At 38.6% G+C, this 20,945-nt stretch overlaps 1 protein-coding gene across 1 annotated transcript in view; it reads left to right on the forward strand.

The window, feature by feature from the left end:
- The first annotated feature begins 18,589 nt into the window (after window positions 1-18,589).
- Window positions 18,590-20,945, forward strand: part of SYNE3 (spectrin repeat containing nuclear envelope family member 3) — a 191,368-nt gene continuing 189,012 nt past the window's right edge. The window contains 1 exon segment of the mRNA XM_078150426.1: window positions 18,590-18,696. The gene's annotated coding sequence lies outside the window, so the exon portion shown is untranslated.

Raw genomic sequence — 20,945 nt, forward strand, 5'->3', positions numbered from 1 at the left:
GTTCTAAGTGATGTAGAAATAATTAGAGAAATCATTATGGGGATAGAGTGAAACGGACTTGTGTATGACAAAGTGAACTGATAGTGAATCGAAAAGGACATGCTTAGGTGTGAGAATGGCTTAAGGGATGTGGAAGATTAATGTGAAATAGCCATCTCTTCCGCAAGTTTCACGTACTAATTGGTATCCCTCTTTGGAATCTAAGCTTAAGGGAAATGACTTTAATTTTTTTTGCTCATTCATCTACTAACACTTTCTTGTAGAAAGGCTTTTGTTTATTGAATTTGAATAGTAGAGTGGGGTAACAAGGAGGGTGAACTGAGAGTTGGCAGGATGAAAGTAGCAGTATGCTGGAAGTTGTGGCATCAGTGCTAAGGTTCTAGTGACATTTTTTATATTCTAACCTTAATCAGCAATGACATTGCTGTACCTATTAAGTAATCTTACTAGATAATCTAGGTCACTGCTGATGCATGTGATTGAGAATCTTGAGAATCAGTATGAATGTAAAAATGGTTTCAGTGTGAGAGGAAAGTATCACAAACAGGTAATTGATTTCCTTATTAGAAACATTTTTGCTGTCAGTAATTATTAGTACAGAGAGTACATACTGTACTCTTATTTAATTGGATTATTTCTCAAGCTGAATGAAGCTTCCAGAATTAACTTCTTAATGCACTTAGGGCTACCTATTATTCTTTCTCTAAAGATAAACCTTACAGCATCAAATGCCATGTTTAGAATTAAGGCTCTGAAATTTATGAAAGCCCAGTATAATTGAGAGACATGGCTGTAAATCTGTTATTTCTGGGGGTTTTTCTCCTGCCTTCTGTTTGTGGTCACATGAAACGTTTGCAGATTTTGTCAAGTAGGTTATAATACAAAAATCCAGTTATCTTTGCTTGGGAAGTTTTGCTTTCAAATGAGACCACTGGAAAAGCATTGGTTTATACAGGCAGCCTTTGGTATTTGGCTATCTGCCACTGTATGGGTAACTGTACCCAAAATGATGGGCCCTACCCACAAGCAAGTAGCATTTTTATGTCTTTTTGTTTTTGTAAATGCCCTGCATAAGTTTCACTGCTACAGTGCCAATAATGTTGCCCTATTTACTTGCCAGGGTTGGGTGGAGCACTTTCCTCCTAAGTTCTTGGCACTCTGCTTATCATGCGCATGCAACTTCTAAAATTATCACATTCAGAACAGTCGTGTCTGTTGTAGGCAATAAAGGGAAAATGTTAGAAAAAGTTTACAAATACTTTTCAAAGAAGAAAGGCCCACTACATTGTAATGAAGACTTCCCTAACATTTCCCCTTCACTGGTCAAGAACAGATTTAGATTAATTTGGTTTCTGTCATTGAGGTAAGTTTTGGTTTAAAGTGTAGTGGTTTTTGTATTTCATCATGAATATAAAAGCTGAGATTGCCAAAGTTTCATTTTAGTTTCAGGAAGAATTCATTTGATTAGCATTGTTTGTTTGAAACAAAATTGATTAAATCCTTAGTGACAAGAGTTATAGTTTTATTTATTGCTCATCAGCTTACTGGTTAAGCTGTGTGGTGATAATTAATAACCAAGAGTTTGTGTGCATTACTTTCTTGGTAATGTAACAGTTCAGAGGATATGCAACCACATTCTTTCCTGGAAAAAAATCATATAGTATCTGAGTCAGTGCCCTACCTAGACCTGTACATTTCCTGTTACCAGACCCTGAATAAATTCTTCCATTGCACGAAGAGATAGCAAAATGGGATAACTAAAGATATTTCTATCACACTTACGTGCATAAATTCACATACAGCAACATAAACAGTAAATACAATGTACTCCTACCTGCATAGAATGCAAGCCATCATGGTCTGAAAATCATAGCTGACTTTTTAAAATAGCACTTTCAGGATTACAAAGTACTTTGCATATACTGTCTCAATTCCCCTCTCAACAGACCTGAGATGTAAATCTACAAGTATTATCCCAATTTTGTAGACAAACTAAGGTTTGGAGACATTAAACCCATGGTCACACAACTAGTATTGGAGATAGAAATTTGAGCCAGGTTTCTGGTGATTCTAAACTCAGGGACTTTTTTACCTGTACCAGACTGTCTTTTGTTACTAAGCCTATTCTGGTTACTTTGGGTAGGCAGTTTAACAATTCATCGATGACCTTGGCATAAGAAGCTAATCACATTATTAGGATCATAGGATCCTATATCTAGAACTGAAAGGGACCTCAAGGGCTCCCTAATCCAACTCCACTCATTTTACAGATGAGGAAGCTGAGGCTGAGGGGATGTCACTGACATGGCTGGGATTTGAACCCAAGTCTTCTGCCTCCAGAGCCGGTTCTCCTATATTGCATTGTAGATTGAACCTAGATTTATCTCAAGATATATAGTGCCTAGAATTAACCTTTGACTAAAATATATACAGTGATTTTGCCCTTTCCTCTGCTGTATAAATTTCAGTCTAGAATACAACTCAAGCCACAGCTTCTCTGTGAACACTTGCCAATAACTGAAGTTCTCATTAATTGTTCCCTTGGCTGAACTCCTATTTATCCTATATTGTTCAGTAATGCTTTATATGTTAGTTTTGTCTCCCTAACTAAATTTCTTGTAAGTAGGAGCCATAACACATAATTATACATGTTTGTTGACTCATGCTTCTTTTATATATGCCACACAAGATGTTAATACCTGTTCAATGGCTGTGCTTAAATTTGCCCATATATTAAAACACATACTAACTAGCAAACATGCTGGTTACTTATTGGCCGTAGATATTCTAGGTTTTTTGGCAAGTACTCCCCAAAGCTCTCTATTGGACCTTCTTTCCTCTACATAGTCCCTTTTTTGGTCATTTCATCAGTTCCTATGTTCAAATATTTCTAAGCAGATGACTTCTATCTATTTACCTGTCTGTCTGTCTTTCTGTCTGTCCACACATATATCTGGTTGTATGTATTTATAAACAGAAAGTACCCCCAGTGGATCCATGATATCATCAGTGTGAGTGATCTTTCCATCAGTACAGATTGCAATTCATTCATACTTGCCTGTCTTGTGCTATTTTTCATGTCCATATCTTGTAGGACATTCCTCACAGGGAGTCCATCCAACTTATGAGCCTTCTTCTTTTTCTCTTAACATTGTGGAGGATACCATTAGAGCATGTGGACTAAAACAACAAAGAATGTTATGTTGACTAATTTATTTAAACCATTAAAGTCATATAATTTTTAGAGCTGGAATGGACAAAACAATGCAGGCTTCCCATTTTACAGTTGAGAAACAAGGCTCAAGAGGTTGAATAACTAGACCAGTATCACACATGCAAGACTGAAAATGGTATTTCCTGACCTCCAGTCTAATTAATGTGCTTTCTGCTGTATCACATATATTTTTATTTCACAAAAATATTTAACTCGTATTGCAATGATAATACTAATTTTTTCAGGCTTTCATACTTAGAGTGAACATCTACCCTAGTGATCTACCACTAATTATCAATGAGCCTCTAGTACAGATAAAGTCAGAGTATTAGGATTTGGGCATTTTTTTCTAGAATTTGCATCTAGTTCTTAACTTACTTTAAGTGACAGAAAGATAATTGATTTTTCATGGTTGAGGAATATTGCAAATTGGTTAGCAGGGTCATAGAACTCAGTTAAGCCATTGGGAGTGCCATTTTTAGGAGTAAGTCTGTAGTGCCACAGATTCAGCTATTGACCTACTATGAAATTGAGAGGAAAGAGAACATCGTAATCACTTACCTAAACGATGCATCAATATGAACATACACATTTATACCTAAAGATTACCTTTCAGATTGTGATGACCTTAATTTCCTTTCTACAAAACCATTCTCCTCTGCCATTAACCCCCCCCCCGACCCTGCCAAGGACAAGAAAAATAAAAGCAAACAAACAGTGAGAGCACAGAATAGGGCTTGGTATCTAAAGCAAAGCCCATACCTAAAAGATTTCTCAATGTGTGACCAAGTGACAAAAAAGAGTCTCTGACAAATCTAGATCCCTGATAATCCTGCTTAAACATCACTAATGTGGTGCCTCAATCTCTGCCCACACTCACATTGTATATTGAACCTTTTACCTTGTATTGCTCTAGCAGCTACTGTATTGTATTGTACTGTATTGTATTGTATTGTATTGTATTGTATTGTATTGTATTGTATTGTATTGTATTGTATTGTATTGTATTGTATTGTATTGTATTGTATTTTCTAGCAACGGGCTTGGACGATATTGTTTGTGTCTGGATGTATCTGTTGCCACAATGCAATTACGTCTTTTGTCCACTTACTCCCTTCACATCCTTCCCAACAATAGCAGCCTTATATACATAGGCAGAATAGACAGTTACCTCCTTGATGTGAGTTGAAGGCAGGACATTTATATATATTGCCTACAACTATCTAATTTTGTCATTAGAGATCATTCCTTTGGGTTAAAGCAAATATCCTTTTTAAAAATGAAAATCCTCCTGGGAGAATTGAAGTGTAAGAATTACATTGTTTTGTTTGTTTGTTTGTTTGTTTTCCAAATCATTTCTTCTGCTACAACTAGCTTGAAACGGAGCACAACAGGCTTGACAGTTTTAATTGGAAAGAAGAAAGATAATTGGAACTTAAGGTATTGCTTTACAAGATGTGGGGGAAAAGAAATGGTTGGGGGGGGGGGAAAGATGCCTTGAAAGTACTAAGCTGCCTTGGAGGTGAAAGTAGGGACAACTGAGTCAAAAGAGGAGTTCATCTAGTCAAGCCTCCACATTTCTCAGATTAGGAAACAGAAGCCAAGAGAGGTAAAGGGAATTATCAAAAGTAATACTTTTAGTGGAAGAGCCCGGACTAGAAATTCCAATCTTGCTTCATAGCCCAATATACTTTTTTTTAAAAATTGTTATTCAGAACCTGATAAACACCAACAATATGAACATCTCCACATACAAAAAACAGAAAAAGAGGAACTAGATTGTTCCAAAAAGACATGGAAAGTCTTATATGATCTGATGCACAGTAAAGTAAGTAGAAACAGAATGATTTATACTATAATATCAGTATTATAAAGATGAATAATCTTGAGAACTGAAACTGATAATGAATGACATCAGAACCAAGAGAGCAATTTACACAAATAACAATGACACTGTAAAAACAAATGATTTTGAGATCTGTAAAAACCATGATCAATACAATGACCATTTATAATTCCAGAGAACCAACAGTGACACATACAATCCATTACAAAGAGGTGATGGATTTAGGGTGCAGAATTGAGAAATATGTATTTTCATATACAACCATTGAAAGAATTCATTTTGCTTGACTATACATATTAATTAAAAGATTTGTTAGGTTGGGTTTTTTTTTTCACCACACCCCACATAGAGTTGGGGGTGGGAGGGAAAGAAAACAGTTATATTAACTAGAAAAATAAGAGATGGGAAGGTACTACAAATTTGAAATGTTGCATGTACTTTGATCTTAGGTCAGATATATTATTAGTTTTACATAACTTTTGCTTTATTACAAGAGACCTCTCATGAAGTAGAAGTAATGTGTCAATGTTTGTAATGAAAAAAAAACCATCAATAAAACTAAGTTTAAAAAAGAAAAAAGGGGATTGTATATGAAATGGTGAATTTCTTATGTACAGCCTTTTTTTAGCGTATAATAAATTATCTTCATTTCAATTAATGTTTTTTCAATGCCTTATTGATGCTTTTTTTTGACTTTGCTATCACTAGGTCCATCTTCCTCCTCTACCCCCCACAAAAAACCCTTTTTTTTTTTAAACTTTTAGGCAATTGGGGTTAAGTGACCTGCCCAGGGTCACACAGCTAGTAAGTGTCAAGTGTTTGGACTGAGGCCGGATTTGAACTCAGGTCCTCCTGACTTCAGGGCCGGTGCTGTATCCACTGTGCCACCTAGTTGCCTCCCCCAAAAACTTTTAAAAGCTTCATGTAACGATATAGTCAATCAAAACAATTCCACACATTGACCATGTTCAAAAATTTATGTTTCATTCTTCACTTAAAGCCTACCACCTCTGTGCCAGGAAGTGGAAAGCATGCTTCCTCATCAGTCCTGGTTAGGCATCAAATCCTTGATCAGAGTTGTTTTTCTTTATAATGTTGTAGTCATGGTATAAACTGTTCTTCTGGTTCTGCTCACTTCACTTTACATCAGTTCATACTAGTTTGGCCAGGTTTCTTTGAATCTCCCTCTTGTTTCTTATGAGAACAGCAATATTTCATTATATTCATATAATATAATTTATTCAACTATTCACCAATTGATGTGTGCCCCCTTTTTTCTAGTTCTTTGCTACAACAAAAAGTGTTGATGTATATGTATGTATGTATGTATGTATGTATGTATGTATGTATGTGTATATATGTATGTTTTTTATATATGGGTCATTTTCCTCTTTGATCTCTGAGGTACATAGGCACACACACACATACACACACACACACGCACACACGCATGCACTAGAGGTGTCACGAAGTCATAAATAGCAGACAGTTTAGTTATTCTGCTTATAGTTCAAAATGGCTTTCTAGAATGGCTGGACTCCCTCTTAGCTCCACCAGTCACTATTATATCAGCATGCCTATTTTCCCTCAGCCCATCCAACAACGATTATTTTCTTCTATTATTATCTTTACCAGTCTGATGAGTATGAGGTGGAACCTCAGAGTTACTTTAATTTTCATTTCTCTTATTAGTCATTTAAAACTTTTTTCCCTTTTGGATGTTACTAGATTATTTCTCTTTTGAGAACTGCCTGTTCATATCATTTGAACATTTATCTTTTAGTAATGTTCTTCCTGTTATTTGTTTCCCTTCTCATTTTAACTGCATTGATTTTTCTTCGAGCAAAGCTTTTCAATTTTATGTAATTTAAGTTGTCCATTTTATTTCCTGTGATCCTCTCTTTCCCTGATTTAGTCAAGAACTTCCTCTATGTATCATTTTAAAAAGGTTTATCTGCTGCTCCTACGATTGGTTTATGGTCTAACCTTTTATATCTAGGCATGGTCTAAATATGCACAACTTTTAATAAATTTCCTAATTTTGGGGGGTCTGTCTTTTATTTCTGAAAACAGTGCTTTAATAGTTTTAATCATGTGGCATATTTCCAAATATTTTATCCATTCTGCTTCCTGCTGGGTTTTGTTAGTAATATAAAGAATGGCTGATGATTTGTGTGGGTTCATTTTATATTTTATTACTTTGCTAAATTTGTTATTTCAATTAAATTTTGGTTAGATCTGTAGCAGGGATATGCTGGTAAATGTTAAACAACAGGAGGGCAGAAGTATGAACACACACTTTTAAGTTTAATCTGCATTATTAGCATTTTCTAAAGTCTAGATAATGAAACGATAAACCTAGTCCTTATTTGTAGCACTTGCTGATTTCTGAGGTGTAAATGCTCACGTTGAAATTTTAATAATCTCTTACAAGGCAGCATACCCATGATCTATAAGAGCCTCTAAATGCAATACTATCTTCAAAAAGTTTTAACTTTGTTTCCTCTTTGCATATGCTTATTCCTTATATTTCTATAGCTAGCCTTTCTGGAACATTAAAATAATGGTGGTAACAGAAGAATCCTTACTTTATCCTTTACTCTTCTTAGAAAGACAGTTGGTATTTTTCTTTGCATATGATGCTATCTCTTGGTGTTAGATAAATACTATTTCCTATATTAAGGAAGAATCTGTTCTTATGATTTTAATTTTTTTTTAACAAGTAGGAGTTGAATTCATTATTTGTTCACTTTTCCCTTGGTTCTAATAGATCTGGGCAATTTTTATTTACTTCTTGAAATATAGTCCTAGACATTTTTTTTATTTGATCATCACTTTCAGGTACCCTCTGATTCTTAAATTATCTCTTTTTGTTCTGTTTTCCAGATCAGTTGTTGGTTATTGTTGTTGTAGATGACATATTCTATTTTTTTTTTCAATCTGTTGATTTCGTTCTAATATTTCTTACTGTCTCATGGAGTCATTGATTCTATGTGGTATTCTAATTTTCAGGAATCTGTTACTTGGGTAAGGTTTGCCATTTCTTCTTCTAAGCTATGGCTCTTCTAATTCTTTTCCTCCAAAACTTTTATTTAATTTTTTTTTCTTACCTCTTGCTCCATTTCTTCTAGGTATCCATGTAGTTCCTATGGAAAATCTTTTTTTTGGGGGGGGGTCCTCTGTTTATAGATGTTATAATGTTACTCTCTCCTTGTAGGTTAGATTTTTAGGTATCTCTAGAGCTATTATACTTTTTTATGGTGGTCTGTATCTTCTTATGTTCTTATCTCCATCTTATATCTTCATCTCTCCAGCTTTAGCTCTTGAATTGGGGTTTGTAGGCTGTGAGTGTCTTTGGCCCTTGTGGGGTTAGCGGGAGGCTACAATGTTGTTTGCCTTGCACTGGCATTGGTTTTTCTTTCAGTCCCCTTGCCTATTACTAGTGGACTGTAGGCTAATTTTTTGTATAATTCATGGGTAAAGTTATTGTAGTTTCTCCTTGGAATTCTTTGTCATTGCTCAGTTTGGTACAATTTTTAGGCTTTTGCTGCAGTAGATGTATTGGTACTAGGCTATCTACCACCATTCAGGCAGCCCAGAAGTCTTATTTTTATTTAATCTGTAAATCTCCATTTGAGCTACGACATTTCTGGGAATTTTCATTTTAATGTTTCAGGAAGAAACTTATAGATTCTATTTTCACTTTGCTTTCTACAAGTAATAAATCTGGGGGTTTCCATTTGTGGTTTCTAAAAATATAGTATCCAGATATTTTGTTTGGTAATGATTTTTAAAGAATCTGATGATCCTTAAATTATCTCTCGACCTATTTGTTTTTGCAATAGACATCTTAAATGTTCTATTTTTTCAATTTTTAAATTTTGTTCTAATATTTTGTTTCGTCTCAGAGTCATTTGAGTCTGTTGGCTTCATTGTAAAATCTTACAAACATTCTGCTCTGCAGATAAGGTTTCTATCTTCTCTTCTACATTATTTTTTTTCTAGTTCTTTCTACTAGAGCCCATATATCATTCATAATTTTATTGTTTATCTCTTACTTCATCCAGGTACAATTATAAACCTTATGGCCCAGCCATTTTTTCCTGTAAAGCTCTGCTTGTAGTCATTAATAATTTATATATAAAATTCAGTGTCTTCTATTTATATGACATTTTGTGCCAGAGTCATGTTCTACCTCACACACGCCCTTAAATAAGGTGCTCAGACCTTGTTTGCTCCTCAGTAAATATTCTGGTCTCCCACTAGTGATTTCCACCTTCCTTGATATGCCTACACTTAGAACACTGGCATATTTTAAGCTTTCTTTAATTACTTGGATTTAGAGTTCTGCAACCTAAAGCTCCTGTATCCCTGGATTAGAGCATTTTAAGTTTCTGACACTCCCCTCCCCCACACTTAAATACATTTCAGGGTATCCTTAGGAAGTCTTTGATCAGGGTGCAGTCAGGCTTTCTGGATTTTTTTTCCTTGTTTATTTGGTTTGACCCCTTCCTAGTGTAACCAGGCTTCTAGCTTAATTATTTGATATGGTGCTCTTTTTAGATCTTTACTGGAGTATATTTGGGAAAATTGGTTTCCTTTATGACATATCACACCAGTATCTTCACCAGCAATCTAGTATGCTTTGTGTTATATTGCTCCACAGACAAACCCAGACTACTTTAGGATAAGACAAATCTTTCCTATAAAATCTTAGTCAGTCTTGAGGGTATGAGCCCCAATCAAAAGGTGCTACATTCCCCATGGCTGGTAAACTCCCACAACTCTTTACTCTTACCATGACAATAATATAGAATCTCTGAATATCTAAGCAAAAGTCACCACAGTTTGTTATTTCATCTCTGTCCACCTTAGTCCTACGTTAGTTTCTGTGAACTAATACAGTTCAGCCTACCACTTTCATTGCACCTGCTAGGATCCCCATTCTATTGATAGTGTACTTTTTTTCATCTTTAATTTTTCCTCTATTGCTCCCTCAGTCTTCTGGTACTCACAGAGATGACTCCTTCAAGAAGACATTACACTGGGGCAGTTGATCATCTTACAATATCGCTCTTACTTTGTACACAGTACGTTTCACTTTGCATCAACTCATGTTTTTCTGAGAGCATCCTGCTCATCATTTCTTATAGTGCAATAATATTCCATCACAGTCAGATACCACAGTTTGTTCAGCCATTCTCCAATTGATGGACATCCCCTCAATTTCCAATTCTTTGCCACCAGAAAAGAGCTGCTATGAATATTTTTGTACATATAAGTCCTTTCCCTGTTTTTTCATCTCTTTTTGGATGCAGACCTAGTAGTGGTACTGCTAGGTCAATGGGTATTTGAGCTGAATTTTGAAAGAAATCAGGAATTCCAAGAAATGAAGATGAAGAAGGAAAGCATTCTGGGCATGAGGGTAGTACAGAGGCACAGTGACAAGAGAGAGCATTGTGTATGACAAACAAAAGTAGGCCGGCATGACTAGACCATACAGTACAAGGAGAGCAGTGATTTTTAAGAAATCTGGAAAGGTAGAATGGGGTCAGTTTGTGAAGGACTTTAAATGCCTGATAGAGGACAGAGAAGGGATCACATGCAGGAGATGTTATAGAGGTAGAAATAACAAAATTTGGCAGTTTATTGATTATATGGAATGGGGGAGAGAGAATGGAATTGAGTCTGACACCAAAGTTGTGAACCTGGGTAACTGGAAAGGTAGCATTGCCTTCAATAATAATATGTAAGTTCAGAAGAGGGGCTATTTGGTACAAAAAAGGTAATGAGTTTTGTTTTGGACATATCAAGATACCCATGGCATACCCACTTGGACTTGTCTAATAAGCAGTTTGTGAGAAATTACTAGATCTCAAGAGAATGACTAAGGCTGGATATTTAAATCATCTGAGAGGATAAGTAAATCCATGAGAGTTGACCAGATCATTAAATGAGAGAGAGAAGAGAGAAAAGAACTTCCAGGATAGAACCTTGTGGTACACCTACTGTAAATGAGCATGATATGGATGAAGATTCATCAAAGGAGCCTCAGAAGGAATAACTGGACAAATAAGAGAAAAACTAAGAGCACTGCCATGAAAGAACAGAGTATCCAGGAGGAAAGGGGGGTCAGTAGTGTTAAGTGTTTCATTAGATTTGGGAATCAAGAGTTCACTGATAACTTTAGAGAGAACAGTTTCGGTTGATCAATGGCATTAGAAGCCAGATTGCAAGGGGTTTAGAAAAGAGTTAGAATAGAGGAAGTAAAGGAACTGAACAAATAACTTTTTAAAAGGTGTTTTGAAGGAGGAGGCAGAAGTTAGGGTGATACTGAAGATTGGAGTTGGGAGGGGGAACGATAGTGAGATGCAATCTGATGGAGAAGACGGGAGATGATGAGATCAATGCTATATGAGGAAGGGTTGGCCTTGGCAAGGAGTGGGGCCACCTCTTCACCAGAGACTAAAGGAAGAAATAATCAAAGCTGTCAGAAGAGTGGGGAAAAGAGAGAGCTCCAGGTGAATGGTTTTGATTTTCTCAGGACATCCTCGACTTGAGAGGGTAGAGGAAAGAGTTACTATGGGAGGCTTGTAAGGAGAAAAGGTTTGGAATAGTAATGGGGATGGAAAATCAATTAGGGAGAACCAGACAGATTGCCTTTCTGCTATGAAGATGTAGTTAGGATTGGATAAATTAATATTGGACTCAGTCAACATGATTGTATGGCTTCTTCCTTCAGCGTTTTTCAAGAGCTTGGGTATAAGAGTGGTGGAATCAAATGTTGGGAGTAATCCATGATAGAGGACAGGGGGTGTTATTTGGTAAGGTCTCAACAACAGTAGGACAAGGGAATAAAGGGTTTAAGAGTAGAGGATAGTATAGAGTTGAACTGAAATACTAAAGAGCTTCCAGAATTAACTTCTTAATGCACTAAGGGCTACCCATTGTAGTCAGAGCAGAGGTGATGATTTGGGAAAGTGCTGGAAGGAAGTACAGATTAGAGGTCATAATAAGTGCCTGTTCATCATTTCTTATTGCACATTAGTATTCCATTACATTTATATACCACAGCTTGTTCAGCCATTCCTCAACTGATGGGTATGCCCTCAATTTCCAATATTTTGCCACCACAGAAAGGGATGCTATAAATATTTTTGCACATGTACATCCTTTTCCCTTTTTTATGGTCACCTTGGAAAACAGACCTAGCAGTGGTATTGCTGAATCAAAGAGTATGCACAGTTTGGGCATAGTTCCAAAATTGCTCTCCAGAATGCTTGGATCAGTTAACAACTCCACCAACAGTGCATTAGTGTCCCAATTTTCCCACAGCCTTTCCGACATCTATTATTTTCCCTTTTTGTCGTATTAGCCAATCTGATAAGTATGAGGTGGTACCTCAGACTTGTTTTAATTTGCATTTCTCTAATCAAAAGTAGTTTAGAGCACTTGTTGATATGCCCATAGATAGCTTTAATTTCTTCATCAGAAAACTACCTGTTCATATCCTTTGACCATTTATCAAGTGGGGAATGGCTTATATTCTTATAAATTTGACTCATGAGGCCTTTATCAGAGACACTTGCTGTAAAGATTGTTTACCAGCTTTCTGCTTTCTTTTTAATCTTGGTTGCATTGGTTTTGTTTGTGCAGAAGCTTTTTGATATAATCAAAATTATCTATTTTACATTTTTAATGCTCTCTATCTGTTTGGTCATGAACCTATAATTCATGTAACTTCTCCTTTAAGAATTTGGATGCTGTAACTTGGTGCATTATATGTTTAGTATTGATATTACTTCATTGTCTGTGGTACCTTTAAGCAAGATGTAATTTCCTTCCTATCTCTTTTAATTAGGTCTCCTTTTGCTTTTGCTTTGTCTGAGATCAGGATTACTACGCCTGCTCTTTTTACTTCCACTGAAGCATAATTAATTCTGCTCCAGTCCCTTACCTTTACTCTATGTGTGTCTCTCTGCTTCAAGTGTGTTTCTTGTAAATAATACATTGCAGGATTCTGGTTTTTGATCCGCTCTGCTATCCATTTCCATTTTATGGGAGAGTTTATCCCATTCACATTCACAGTTATAATTACTAACTGTGTATTTCCCTCCATCCTATTTTTCTTCCTGTTTGTCCTCCCTCTCCTTTCACCCTTTCCCTCCTTGACAGTGTTTTGCTTCTGTCTACTGCCTCCCCTAGCCTGCCCTCTCTTGTGTCAGTCTCCCCCCACCCACCCCCCACTCCCCGCCCTTTTATTTAATCTCTCCCCTCCTACTTTCCTTTCAGGTAAGCTAGATTTCTATGTTCAACTTATTGTGTATATTATTCCATCTTTGAGCCAATATTGATGAGAGTAAGCTTCAAATGATGCCCATCACCCACCCTCCTGTCTTTCCCTCCACTTTAATATCTTTTTGCGCCTCTTCATGTGAAATATTTTACCTCATTCTAACATTCTATTCCTTCTGTACCCATTGTACTCTTTTTTCTCATCCCTTAATTATCTTTCATGTCATTCCCTCAAATTCACCTTATACCTGTACACTCTGTCTATGTATATTCCTTCCATCTGTATTACCAGTGTTACAATTTTTGAGGATTACAATCACTTGTGTTTTTTTTCCCCTTTTTATCTTTTTAGGCTTTTTTTGGGTCTTGATATTGAAGATTAAATTTTTTGTTCAATTCTGATCTTCTCCTTATGAAAACTTGAAATCCTTCTATTTCATTAAATGACCACTTTTTCCCTTGAAGTATTGTGCTTAATTTCACCAGGTAAGTGATTCTTGGTTATAGTCCTAGCTCCTTTGCCTTCTGGAATATTATGTTACATGACCTCTGATCCTTTAATGTTGCAGCTGCTAAGTCCCGTGTAATCCTGATTGTGGCTCCCTGATATTTGAGTTGTTTCTTTCTGGTCACTTGTAGTATTTTTTCCTTGACCTAATGGTTCTGTAATTCGTCTGTAATGTTCCTTGGAGTTTTTATTTTATGATCTCTTTCCTGACGTGATTAGTGGATTCTTTCAATGCCTATTTTGCCCCTGGTCCCAGGATATCAGGGCAGTTTTCCTTGATAATTTCTTGAAAGATGTTTTCTAGGTCCTCCTTTTGATTATGGCTTTCAGGTGGTCCAGCAATTCTGACATTGTCTCTCCTGGATCTGTTTTTCAGGTCAGTGAGCTATTTTACATTTTATTCTTTCTTTTCATTCTTTTGAATTTGTTTGATTGATTCTTGATGTCTCATAGAGTCATTAGCTTCCACTTGCTCAATTCTAACTTGTAAGGAGTTGTTTTCCTCAGTTAGCTTTTGTACTTCCTTTTCCATTTGGTCAATTGTACTTTTTAAGGAGTTGTTTCCTTCAGTTAATTTTTGTATCTCCTTTTCCATTTAGCCAATTCTGCTTTTAAGCAGTTGTTTTCTTTTTCCAAGCTGTTGACTCTTCTTTTTTTTTTTTGTTAGTTCTCCTATATCACTCTCATTTCTTTCCCCAATTTTTCTTCTACCTACCTCTCTTATATGATTTTTAAGCTCCTTTTTTGAACTCTTCCATGAGTTCTTTCTGGGCTTAAGACCACTTTCCATTTCTTGAGAGGGTTTTGCCCATAGGTGTTTTGACATTATTGTCCTTTTCTGAGTTTGTATTTTGGTCTTCCCTGTCACCATAATAACTTTCTATGGTCAGATTTTGTTGTTGTTTGCTCATCTTTTTTGGCCTGTTTCCTTTCTTTTAAATTTGAGCTCTGTTTCCAGGGCACTGTCTTAGGCTTCTGTGCCAGTGGCTACAGAGCCTGGCTATTTGCCTGGTGCCGCACTGATGTTACCCTGAGGCCCCAGGGGGTCTGTTATGTCTGGTGCTGTGCTGAGGGGGTGGGGAGGGGCTGGCACTGCTGGAGGTCATGGCAGTCTGGCAGCTTACCTGGTGCTGAGGCAGGTGTCTCACATGTGCTGAGGCTAGTGGGGTTTTTCTACATTTCCCTGGATCTACACTGAAGCAAGTGTCAGTCTGGCCCCTGGAGGTTGCCTGTTTTCCCAGGGCCATGCAGAAGCACTGGCTGTTTTTGAAGCTGGTGTCTGCCTGTGCCTCTAGCTATGCTGAGGCATGTGGGGGGTCCTGGTGTTGGCATTCACATGCCCCATCACACTGGTTTGCTGAGGTGGGTCTTGCTGCTGGCTTGCTGGGATGCTTCCTGTCCTGGATTGTGTTCCCCTTTTACCTGAGTGAGACAGACCTTTCTTGCCAATCTTTCAAGTTTCTTGTGCTAAAAGATTGTTTCACCCCACCTTTTTGCTGATTCTGTTGTTCCAGGATTTGTTTTGGGGTGCTATTTTATGGTTGGTTAGAGGTGAATATAGAAAAGTGACAGTTATTTACTGCTTACTCTGCCATCTTGGCTGCCTCTCCCCCCAATTCCATTTTAATCTGGTTCCAGTTACAGTGCAGAGCATTTTGAGCCGCAAGTTTGACACTTCTGGTGGAGGAGATTTTCTTAGAAGGACATGATATGCAGTTCACTATGCAGATGGAATTTATTTGTCAACAGTTGCTGAGTATATAGCATTAGGGAGAGGTGGTTGAACAGCAGTACATACGAAAAACATGTAAGTATTTTTACAGTAAAGATACATTAGGATATTTGAAATAAAGGTAACCTTAAAGATAATTTATTCAGCTTCAAGCTCAATGTAAGTCAGCAGTGTGATGTAATTGTCATATAAAACTAATCAGTATAGGCAACTTGAAAAGACTATTCAGAATAAGAATCACTCTGCTATGTTTTGATCATACTGTTCTGGTTGCCCTAGCCAGGGGTGGGGAACCTGCGGCCTCGAGGTCACATGTGGCTCTCTAGCTCCTCAAGTGTGGCCCATTTGATTGAATCCAAACTTCACAGAACAAATCCCCTTAATAAACAGATTTATTCTATAAAACTTGGACTTAGTCAAAAGGCTATACCCAATGACCTAGAAGGCCACCTCTGTGACCTAGACAAACTGTAGTGCATCACAAGAAGGCAGCCAGCAGGATGAAGCAACTGGAAACCTTGTATGAGTTAGAATATTTATTCTGGACAGTGAGGTTGTTGGTATGATAGTTGTCTATATTCTTTAATGAAACATGAGACATTCTGTACGGTTCCCAAAGGCAAAAATATTAGCAAAAAGGTAAAATTAAAGAAAGAAAATGTTGAATTTGTATTTGAAAATAAATAAATAAAAAGCTTCACAATAGCTCTTGAAAACTAGAATGGGCTGTCAATAAGTAGTAAGTTACCTATCATTGGAGCTGTTCAAACAAAGGTTGAATAACCATAGTCAGAGATTTAAAGGTTAATTTGTGTCAGGTAGGGAGTTAGGATAGCTATCTAAGGCCCCATGCAACTACTGGGAAATTAGTATAGTGTACTAGCTTCAGTCACTACTCGATGTGACTTTTGACAAGTCACTTTTACTCTCTCAGTCTGAATTTCCTCAGCTATAATGTAGGTATTATGATATTAGCACTACCTACTTCCTAGTATCCTTATGAGGAAAACCTCTTTGCAGACCACAAAATGTTATATAAAGATAAACTTTCATTCTGCGCAAAGTTGGATGTGGGAAATATAAAAATAAATCCACAATTACTAGTGAGGAGAACTAAGACATTAAATAATTAAATTGAGCACATAGTTTTAGAAATTAACGTAATCTATTCAGGTGTTTTTGGTTTGTTTTTTTTTTCATGGTTTCATGTACTTAATTTTTCTTGGCTTTGCTCAATTAACTTATTCATTTGCAAGTTGTCTTTAGAAGAGTGGGAAGTACGAACTTCTCATTCTTTGAAAGACATTACTTCTGTTGTACTGGTAACCACCAAGTGAGTCAGAATTTCCTGTTTAATTTAGCAGCCTTCTTATTGGTTTATTTTCTAGGCACCATTTGAAACAGAGGTTCAGGGAGAGGGGGTTTCCTGCTTTCCATCCCAGGAACATTGGAAAGAGAGCTTTCTCCGAGTTCTCTTCCAGCCCGTGCTAAGGAGAAATGGCTTTTGGCAGCAACCAGGGAAAGAAATTATTAGGGATGCAGCTCCAGCCAGAAGCTGTTGTGATAGCACACACACACACAGACACACACATTCTCTCTCTCTCTCTCTCTCTCTCTCTCTCTCTCTCTCTCTCTCTCTCTCTCTCTCTCTCTCTCTCTCTGAGGGCAGCTAGTAAGTATATCTTACCTCATCTTTCTCAAAATCTGAAAGTTTTAAGGGACCTCAGCAGCCCACTAGTCCAGCCCATTACAGAACAGTTTTTTTAAACAAATGTTTTCTTTATTAAAATCTAAGCAGGGCTGGGGACTGTGTTTTAGCTTTTCTTTGTTTTTTGGGTGGGTTTTTTTGGTTTTTGGTTTTTTTTAAGCACTTAGCACAATGCCTGACATACAGTAAACACTTAGTGAAGTCTTATTGACCAACTGCTGGCAAAGCTGCAGGCTTCTAATCAGAATATGTACGTCCATATTTTTATGTTTGAATTTAAGACTTAATGAAAGTTTGAATGGATTCGAGGAATACTTGTAGTAAGACCAGAAGGGAGAAACTGGCCTCCTACTGCTAGCTAGTCCTTGTAATGCGGGCTTCCCCAGCTGACTTCCCAGTCAAGGTGAGAGCCAGAAATCACGTGGCCTCAAACAAAGCCTTGTTTTTAGGGGCCTTCACCTTGATCTCAGAAGCACAGATAATGAGGTTAGGATATGCAAAGGGGGGGGTCAGATGTCAGTAGTTTCAGGTGGGCTCCATGCATTTAAAAAAAAATTCTGCCACTCTTGGCTTCGATGTCCCTTTTCCAGTCTGATGTCAGGTCAATGAAAACAGGAGAAGCCCCTCACAGGCAACAGTTCCCCAGTTTCTGTAGAACTATTTGGAAGGGCAGAGTTACCCCACCTTCCTAGTCGCCATGGACTGGGTTAATTAATTCTGTATCTATCCCGACATCCTTCTCTATTGACTAGTATTAACAGGAGACAGGAAGGGACCAACTTACAGGCATCACTTAAAGAGCAGCTTCAAGACTGGGGCAGATACAACGTGAACTTGAGACAGAGTATCTCCCACGAACTTCTCTCTGCAGTGCATCCCTGACTTTCAGACACAAGCAGCTCTAAAGTGAATTTACCCCTTTTGAAGTTGCCTCCTCCCTTGGAAACTCCTTCTCTGCCTCCTTCCCCCTTTTATTCCCAACCCCTCCCCCAAATCAGGAACAGGGGAAAGAAGGAACTGGTGGTGAATAACGTGAAAAGGGATGTGTTTTTGTAGATATGTAGTGTGGCTGCCTGAGTGAACACTCCAAGCAAAGTGGAGCAGCGCGTCCTTGAAGAATGGTTACACAACCAGCCTAGGGCCTGGTCTCTTGCCATTGGAGCAGAAGAAGATGGTCTGAAAGAACAGATCTAACAAACTTGCAAGCTTCCTCCCAAATCTAAGCTTGCATCTCCCCCTTTTTAAAAAAAATGGGGAGGCGGAGTTGGAGGAGGGCTGGAATTGGGAAGGCGGGGTGTCCTAGCCCCACCCTCTTTCCCTGAGCTGGCAGTCCTCCCGGGAGGTTTCTTACAGCTGTCATCGGTGTCCCGCGCTCCCTCCCTGCTGGCCCCAGGTAGCGTGAGTGCCCTCTGGACTGGGGATCTTCGGGAATGTTGGTAGGGGAGACTAAGGCGGAGGGTGAAGGATAGACTTGGCTCTCTGGGATGGATGGACAAGGTGGGTGGGGAGCTAATGGTGTTTTCGGAGCAATCTGGAAGTTCAAAGATAAGTGAGTCACAGGAGCTGGGTCTCCTGGTTTGGGTCAAGGGTGCCTGGGGGTGGGTGGAAGAAGGAGAGAGAGACAGAGAGAGAGAGAGAGAGAGAGAGAGAGAGAGAGAGAGAGAGAGAGAGAGAGAGAGAGAGAGAGAGAGAGAAAGAGAGAGAGACAGACAGACAGAGAGAGAGACAGACAGACAGAGACAGACAGACAGAGAGATTGGCCAGGGGGCTCCGAGCCCTCTGGCTTAGCCTTTCTCCAACTAAGCGAAACACCGGTCCCAGGACGATGGAGTTTTAATCTCTACCCCTTTGCCCTCCCCTTGTCAATTTGAGTTTTTATCTGCGTGAGTTTAACTCTTCGTTTTTATGGTGGCGTGTGTACGGTGTTGGCTTTGTGTGTATGCGTGTTTGAGAGGAAGAAAAAACAGAAGTGAAATATCAGCCCGAGAGGCAGTGACGGTTGTGCCCATGACGTGACATCTGTGGGCCGTGTGGCGGCTGGCGCTTATTTATAGTTTAAATAGAAATACGCCTCCTTTCCCCCGTCCCGGCCTCCCACCGCCCCCAGCAGGGAGTAGGGAAGTTGCTCTATGTTTCTCTGTGAATCAAGAAATATTTAACTGTAATGCAAAACAGCAACAGGGTGGAATGGGAGTAGAGCCACCAAGGGGATGTTCACAGATTGATCTTAAAGCTTCAATCTGCTAACTCAAGCTGCTCTTTCTAAAGTGAAAATACACTTAACAGTTCCGTGAACGCTCCGTGTGTCTATTGACTCCCTGCCACCTCCCCACGCACACACTCCTACCACAAATCCTCTTATTTCTGTGGCTCAGCAATTGGGATCCGAATTGATGCCACCTCTTGCTTCCCGCTCAAATTGCTGCGTCTCTTGCCAGCCCTATGTCTTGGTATTTTAAATCGGACACCATGGATGCCTGCAAGTATTGCGCATGTTTTGTTAGTGGTGTTCCACATGTTGGTACTCTGAGCAGGGCTTGGAGGCTTTCTAAGAGGAGACATCTGTAATGCAGAGACTGTTGGATTGGAAATTGGGAGACATGAGTTGTGCTCCTGGTTCTGTCTTTACCTACCAAAGCGACCTTGGACAAGTTCCTTCCCTTCTCTGGATCTCAGCTTCCTCATCTGTAAAACAAGGATACTGGATTAAGAAGGCATTTCTTAAGGTGCCTTTCAATGTAAAATTCACAGATCTCAGATATTTTCTTAGGGGTCTTCTAGCTCCTAAGAGCCAGGACTCTAGCCTGTGACACAAGGCATAAGTCTGAGTCAGCCCTGAAGGGTTAACAAAGAAAATAAGTTTTTCCTCCATTGTCTTTAAAACCCTTTGCCAGCCAAGGGTCTTCTGACTCACACTAAGAATCCCCTTGAGATCCTAGGGAAGCCAGCCCTGAACAAGTGACTGGTGGGAGAGGGTGGGGATGGCAAGAGAAAAAACCGTTGGAAAACAGTGTGCCTGCCAGAAAAAGGGAAATGTGTCTACCTCTGGATAGGAAACAGCTTAGTTTATAAACCATCAAATTTTTTAGAAAGTACTTTTTGGTGAGTGGGTGATGGTAGCATGGACAATGGCAATGATTTTCCAAATTTCCTGTAACCTTGCACCAAGATGGAGAGAACACCCTGTATCATGCTTCTTTACTTTCCCTTTGGGACAACACATTCCACTACCAGGAAGACATGTTCTATGTTTGCAGCTGTGCCAAGACCCTTAATACAGTGGCATCAACTTTCATTATGAGAGGCCCTCGTTGGACCCTTGCAGTCTGTGGGGGTGGAGACCCATTTGGCAGGGCTTTTCCTTGAAACTGTATTTTACATAGAGTTCTTTAGAGAAGTTTTGTGACTGACAGTGTTTATTGGACTTTGTGTTTTTAAAAGGTAATAATGAAAACACGTACATACACACAACAGGTTCAGTCTTTTCTTTCTGAAGTGTCTCAGCCAGTTTTGGTTTATAGTTAATTTTGCATGCCTGCCCTTTTATAAAAATGCATCAGGACTCATGTGTCTTGCATGGTTCTCAGGCATGTGCCTGAGGCATGTTTTGCCTGGTATGTAGATGAGGCCTCTGAGTTCCTC

Source organism: Phascolarctos cinereus, unplaced genomic scaffold, assembly GCF_003287225.1.
Source record: "Phascolarctos cinereus isolate Bilbo 61053 unplaced genomic scaffold, phaCin_HiC Scaffold_2;HRSCAF=192, whole genome shotgun sequence".
Classification (NCBI taxonomy): domain Eukaryota; kingdom Metazoa; phylum Chordata; class Mammalia; order Diprotodontia; family Phascolarctidae; genus Phascolarctos; species Phascolarctos cinereus.